Source organism: Odocoileus virginianus, chromosome 19, assembly GCF_023699985.2.
Source record: "Odocoileus virginianus isolate 20LAN1187 ecotype Illinois chromosome 19, Ovbor_1.2, whole genome shotgun sequence".
In the NCBI taxonomy this organism is placed as follows: Eukaryota; Metazoa; Chordata; class Mammalia; order Artiodactyla; family Cervidae; genus Odocoileus; species Odocoileus virginianus.
Genome location: NC_069692.1, coordinates 17,195,752 through 17,202,376, shown reverse-complemented (window position 1 = coordinate 17,202,376; position 6,625 = coordinate 17,195,752). Strand labels below are relative to the sequence as shown.

Genomic DNA, 6,625 nt, shown 5'->3' with positions numbered 1-6,625 from the left:
CCTCTTCACAGGGCAGAAACACAATCAGAATTGGAATAATAAATAATACTTCTGTTTGGGGATCTCATTACCACAAAATTATAGTCAAAATAGAAGAAGTACAGAGAAAAGTGATAATAGTGGTTAGGGAACTGCCAGGATTACTGCTAGAAGAGATGATTAAAAGAATTCAATAGCTTGGTAAGGGGTGACTAAAGAGGGTGGGAATGTTTACAATCACATGGAGAATGTTAACCCTAAAGAGAGAGAGATACATCAATTATTTAGCTTAGGTGGTAAGGGCTATAGTTAGAAGAAATTTAGTGATATTAGTCAAAGGGGGATTGGAGCAACAGTCTAAGACCTGTTTGTACACTGACAGGAGTGTGCTTAGAAACACAGCCTAGATTTACCATTTGCCATTTAGCTTCTATGATTGTGAACATTTCTGTGAATTTCATATGTTCTTTCCCACACTTTATTCCCTTTCCTCCTTACAAGTTTTATCCCTCTCATTTGAACTGTAGGTTCTGTATTCCTTTGTGTCTGTACATTTTATGGACCACCATGGATTCCTGCCCACTTAAATACACTATCTTTTAAAATTTAATTTTTGGCCTTGAGCTAGCAATCATTTTGCAAGTTTTGGAAGAGACCTTTTCCTCACAAATTTGCCTTCTTTTAGTCCATGGGGGTTTTATATTTCCAAGTGCTATAGAATGCATTTCTGTAGCCAGAATTTCTCACTATTCTAATAAAAGGTATAAAAAGGTATGGCTATTGATAACTCATTTGAAATATTATAGCAGTCAGTGTTTCCCAGCTACCTAATTTGTTTTTATGTCAATTTTAAATCGAGTTGACTTTGAGTTACAAATGAAATGTATCAAAATACATAAGGAATCTCACAAAATGTAAATTGGGGGACAGTATTCCTTTAGTCTGGAACATCTGCTGTCTCTTGAGAGTGACGTCACTTCTGTAAAATCTTATCTAAGCTTTGTCAAGAAGCAAGTGTGAGAAGCAGAAGTGTAGAGATGCTTTGCAAAAACAAACACCACTATCCTCAGTGTACACAGAAATAGGTCTCCAAAGAAGATGCAAACGAGAGCGATGCAGGCAACAGTACTCAAGGAAGGCTGAAGTATCTTTACTGCTTTACTGATGCCTGTGTTCATAACACTTCAGTGCCCTTAGGAGGAATGTTCTCTTAATCAAGAATTAAAATTTTCCATGTTCTTTGCAAAATCCAATGCCATTTTCAGGATGTCTGAAGAGTGGTGTGGGTGAACTCATGCTGCAAGGACAAACAATAAAGAAATACATTTTAATCACTCTTACGCTTTGAAAAAATTTTGAATTTACTTCTAGAGAAATTCTTTTCTTCCTTTCTCTCCCCCTTTTCCCCCTTTTCTTTTCTGCTTCAATTAGTGCTATTAGAAGCAAAATATTAAATTGTTTTGCCCAACTGAAATGTTACAGCCTATATGAGTCACAGGAGAAGTGAGGGATTTGCCTTTCCTCTGTTCAGAAGATGGACCTGGCACAGAGATGGGGCCTCTGGACCCATCTGCAGTTGGAGATGAGGCCCGCGTGTTCCCAGTGATAGCCAGAGCTATCCCATGGTGGGTACCACTGTGATCCGCTCTTCTACGAGGTATAAATCCCCAGAGTACTGTGTACATCTAAGTTTTCTAGAGTCCAGTAATAGCATAATACCCAGTGAGTGAGCGAGTGAGTGAAAGTCGCTCAGTCGTGTCTGAGTCTTTGTGACCCCACGTACTATACAATCCATGGAATTCTCCAGGCCAGAATACTGGAGTGGGTAGCCTTTCGCTTCTCCAGGGGATCTTCCTAATCCAGGGATCGAACCTAGGTCTCCCGCATTGCAGGCAGATTCTTTACCAGACAGGTGACCATTGTTCCTCATTTTAGGAAAAAAAAGATTCTGTGATCTAGGCAGATGCTCTTATCTCTGGATTCTAGTCCAGTTCAAAAGAAATAAGTAGTTTAAATGTGTCCTGCAATCTTTTTTTTTTTTTAATGAGTTTATTTATGTATTTTTGACTGTGCTGCGGTCTTTGTTGCTACGTGGGCTTTTCTCTAGTTGCCTTGAGCACGGGCTACTCTTTGTTGTGGTGTGTGGGCTTCTCATCGCTGTGGCTTTTCTTGTTGTAGAGCACGGGCGCTAGGGAGCATGCGCTTCTGTAGTTGCAGCATATAGGCCCAGTGGTTGGGGTTCTGGGACCTAGGGTGTAGACTCAACAGCTGTGGTGTGTGGAATTTTTTGCTGTGCTGCATGTGGGATCTTCCCGGACCAGGGATCTAATCGCATTGGCAAGCAGATTCTTTACCACTGGGCCACCAGGGAAGCCCTGGAGATACTTAATATTGCTTGGTAGGAGAGCTCGCCATTGTTGCTCAATCCTGATTTACCGTTTTTAGTTTGGAAATAGGAGATTAGGTCTTGGCCTAACTGTCTTACCTTGTTCCTGCTGTGATGGCAGGGCAAAGAGTTGTGGAATTAAAAGTGGCCCGTTCAAACTACGATCACAGCCTGATGGTGTATCTTTCTTAGCAAATCTCTAAATGAAGTGGAAACTTGGATGTAAGGGCAGCAGTACTAAAGCAGGAATTGAAGAACAGTACCTGAGCATGTACTGTGTCAACATGCTGACACAGGGCTTGAATGGGAAGGGATGTCGGTTCTCTCTCTCTTTTGCAAAAACAGACGTAATGTATACACTTGCTGATTATACATACACATATTTGCAAGCATAACTGTATACATGTTACATACATGCATACATATATAGTTTATTTGTAAAACTGACAGCTTTAGGGAAAAAAACACAGTTGGAAAAATGAATATTTCTATAAGCCAAAGGTAATTGAAAAGTTAGTGCTAATATCTTTTTGTTTTTTCCCCCAGGCCTTTATTTAAGGTAGTTGTAATTATCTTGTATTTTTATCTTGTTTTTTCCTTAAATTTAAGATTATAATGATCATTTCATGTGCCTCTATAAAGTGTTTATAGACATCATTTTAAACACATTTCAAGAGTCTACAGCATGGGTAATTCCATAGTTTATTTAACCATTTCCTATATTTGGGGCTTTTGATTTCTTTCTCTTTTTCTAGCCTTCTTACATTAAAATTTCCCCCCTTTTCCCTCTTCTTTTTCTCCTTCTCTCTTATTCCTTCTCATTTTAATAGAAGTGAAGTGAAGTTGCTCAGTCATGTGTGACTCTTTGCGATCCCATGGACTGTAGCCCACCAGGCTCCTCCATCCATGGAATGTTCCAGGCAAGAGTACTGCAGTGGGTTGCCATTTCCTTCTCCAGGGGATCTTCCTGACCCAGGGATCGAACCTGGGTCTCCTGCATTGCAGGCAGACGCTTTACCACCTGAGCCACCAGGGAAACCCCCCATTTTAATAGGGACTCTGCCAAAACTTTGAGATATGACTGGTATTTTAAAATGAGTGACCGTCTTTGCTTCAGAGAAATATTTATATACATGAATTTTAAATGTTGAGAAACTTCTTGACAGGAAAATTGTAATGGCAATGCAACTCTCCAAAAGAAAACCTTGAATCATGTGTGCGTGTGAATTTGTATGTATGTGTGTATGTGTATAAGTGTGTGTGTGTGTATGTATGTTCTCCTTTGTGATAGATTGGAGGTATAGATATGTCAGTTATTGAGTTAGGCTTCAGTGGGAGATGAGTGGCTCCATTAAACAGAATTCCTGAAATGCATTTGCATTTGACAGCATGGCCTCATAGCTTTGGGTTTAATGTGACAATAGGTGTAGACACCTTTTTTTCCTTAGCTTTATTGAAGTATGGTTGACATATAACCTTGTTTAAGATGTACAGTGTGATACATTAATACACATGTATATTGCAAAATGATTATGATGTGGATGCCTTTTTACATCTAGATGCTCTAACATTGGTATCTCTGTGCCTTGAAGGAAAGGAGAGGAAGAGCCATGTATTTAAACTCAAGTTTGGCTGTTGGTAGTTCTTCTATAGCTGGGTAATGTTCACAAAAACCTGTTGTGGAAACTCACATTGAGCGTAACTTCCTAATTTGAAGAGGCTATGGACTCAGTCTTTGAAAACAAATTTATGCTTACAAAAGGGGAAAGGTAGGGGGAGAGACGCATTAGGTATTTGGGATTAACATACACACCACTATGTATAAATACATCAACAAGGACCTACTGTATAGCACAGGGAACTCTGTTCAATACTCTGTAATAACCTACATGAGAAAAGAATCTGAAAAATGTATACATATATAACTAATTCACTTTGCTGTATGCCTGAAACTAACACTAGTGTAGATCAACTATAATATAAAATGAAAATTAAAAGAATACACAGGTAAACAAACAAAGGCTACAGAGAAGAATCAACAGCATGATTGTGAGCATCCATGATGGGACAAGTAGAGAGAATTCAGCTCAGAGAAGTAAAGGCCAGTAAGCTGGTAAAGGCAGAGGCCTCAGATGGTGACCTCCCTGAGAGATTTGGAGGCAAACATGCGGTACTACTTCTGGACTTTCAAGAAATATTCTAGAAGCTCTAAGAGCCAGTAAGGTTTAAGTATTGGGATGCAAATATCAGTGTTAATATAACCTTACAAATAGACTTGAGGCGATTTGAGTAATATGACTGAAACTCCGGTATTCAATCTTTGTTTATAAGTCTCCCCGCCCCATGTTTCCAATGATTTTCTTAAAGATGGATTCTCAGATAATAACTCAAATGATTTTTCCATTTGAGTTTGCCCCCCCAAAAAAATCCTATTTTGGAGCAAAGACTTTACTTAGAAAATCCCAGAATGCCCAAGTGAGGAACTGGGAAAAATTAAGTGAGGAAAAAGTAAGAAAAGCCAATAAAGGATGGTGTAATGAATGGACCACCCCACTCCAGTACTCTTGCCTGGAAAATCCCATGGACAGAGGAGCCTGGTGGGCTGCAGTCCGTGGGGTGGCCAAGAGTTGGACACAACCGAGTGACTGCACTTTCACTTTTTACTTGCATGCACTGGAGAAGGAAATGGCAACCCACTCCAGTGTTCTTGCCTGGAGAATCCCAGGGACGGGGGAGCCTGGTGGGCTCCTGTCTATGGGGTCACACAGAGTCGGACATGACTGAAGTGACTTAGTAGCAGTAATGAATGGATTATCCATCCTCTGGGCAACAGAGGCTTGAGCCCACTGGGGACCTTCTGAGAAACCAGCCACAGAGACCAGCAATCAGGCCAAGGAATCTGTGCATTATTAGTGTCTTTTTTCTTTGAGGATTCCTCTGCTAGGCTCATTAACTCCCCCATACCTCTAGGAAATGCCTCCTTGCAGCCAAACAGGATAAGAAGAGAGATGTTGGTCCTAGAAGTATAAAGTTGTCAGCAGGCTGAAAATTGTATATTTCCACTGTCAGAGCTCTCAAGTGGGCCCAGAGGTAAAGGAAGAAGAGGCATGGGCAGCATCTGTCATGTGGGGCTCACCGAGTCTCTCTTCTATCAGAGTACACTGCTCTTACGATGATGCGCTGCATGTTTATGGGCTGTCATTCCTTTGTTTTCTGCCATCTAGCAGTTACCAGGTTTCTAGATATCTGAGATAAAATAGACCTCCAAAGCTTTTCCCAGTCTCTGTGTTGAAGTTCACTTAAGCAAGGTATGGAGGCCATTCTACACTGAAGGTCAACTGGGATGTCAGTTTCTCCTTGGAAAGAAGAAATATTGAGGCAGAAACAGGCTTGAAATATGGGAAAAAAATGTGCTACCATAAGCAGCCTCACTCTGAGGGTGGCCTCATTGACTTAGAGTTTTGGCTCATACTTTGGAAAATTCTCTTTATTTCTACCCCAAATTCAAGTTGTCTGATGTCAGTACCTATTTCTTTAAATAGCATTTTTTTCATTTTCCAGTTCTCCTTCATTCTGCTTGTAATAAATCAACCAAGAAACACTTTTCACCTTACTGTGTCCTATCTTTCTTTCTTGCTTCTTAGTTAAGAATTTTGAAAAAAAAAAAATAGAGTGAGAAAAGTAGTTTACACTTCCTCACTGTGCAGTAACATTTCAATACAAAAGAAATCTGGCTTGGACCTCCACCACTTCACAGAAAATGTTCTCATTCACCAAATATATATTGGCAAATCCAATCATTGCTTTTTGTTTTTATTCTGTTTGAACTTACTGATTACCCTGCTGAAATCAAGACTCTTAACACCGCATGATGATCATCTCCATTTGTACAATCTGCAGAGGTCAAGTTAAAAGCTAACTTTATCATCTCTCAAACCAGCCGTGCCCCTTTATCCTGCTCAAAATGTGCTCCTTCTGTTATCTTGGTGATTACCATCATTTTCTGCCTATAGCCTAAGCAAAAATAGTTGAAGTTATTTCAGAAATTCTCTATCACTTTTTCTTCAATCAGTCTTACAGTTTTTATTTCCTAAAAAAAAAAAAAATACATTTCTGAGGCTACACAGTAAGTCATAAAACAATATTTCTTTGACTCTAGGCCTGTCTCATGTTCATGCTTTGTCATGTCTGACTCTTTGTGACCCTGTGAAGTGTGGCCTGCCAGGCTCCTCCATCCATGGGATTTTCCCCGCAAAAATA

The 6,625-nt window shown here is 39.9% G+C and overlaps 1 non-coding gene across 1 annotated transcript; it reads right to left on the bottom strand.

Moving 5' to 3' along the window:
- Positions 1-3,328: 3,328 nt before the first annotated feature.
- On the bottom strand, positions 3,329-3,401 carry TRNAC-GCA (transfer RNA cysteine (anticodon GCA)). Its single transcript has one exon. It is a non-coding gene; the product is annotated as a tRNA-Cys (tRNA).
- Between the last annotated feature and the right edge of the window lie 3,224 nt (positions 3,402-6,625).